Genomic DNA, 446 nt, shown 5'->3' with positions numbered 1-446 from the left:
GTCCACATATCCTGAGGTGATCCTGTGGGGTCCACAGATCCTGAGGTGTCAAGGAATTCCATCCCTGCACCAAATAGGCATGTAAAATGTCTTTGCACACCATTCTGGCGTTTAAACACCGTGGGCGTTCAACGCTCATGTAAAGCATGTTTCTGGCGTTGAACGCCAGTTTCATGCTTGTTACTGGCGTTCAGCGCCAGCTTTTCTTCTCTAGGCACATTCTTGGCGTTCAGTGCCAGAATGTTGCTTGTTTCTGGCGTTCAGCGCCAGAATGATGCTCTGTTCTGGCGTTGAACGCCGGCCAGATGCATCTTACTGGCGTTGAACGCCAGCCCGTGCGTCCTCCAGGGGGAAAAATTTTTTTCTTCTGTTTTTGACTCTGTTTTTAATTTTTTTGATTTTTTCGTGACTCCTCATGATCATGTACCTAATTCAACACAAAAATA

Source organism: Arachis duranensis, chromosome 9, assembly GCF_000817695.3.
Source record: "Arachis duranensis cultivar V14167 chromosome 9, aradu.V14167.gnm2.J7QH, whole genome shotgun sequence".
NCBI lineage: Eukaryota > Viridiplantae > Streptophyta > Magnoliopsida > Fabales > Fabaceae > Arachis > Arachis duranensis.
The sequence above is the reverse complement of the archived record's forward strand: the minus strand, read 5'-3'. Positions refer to the sequence as shown.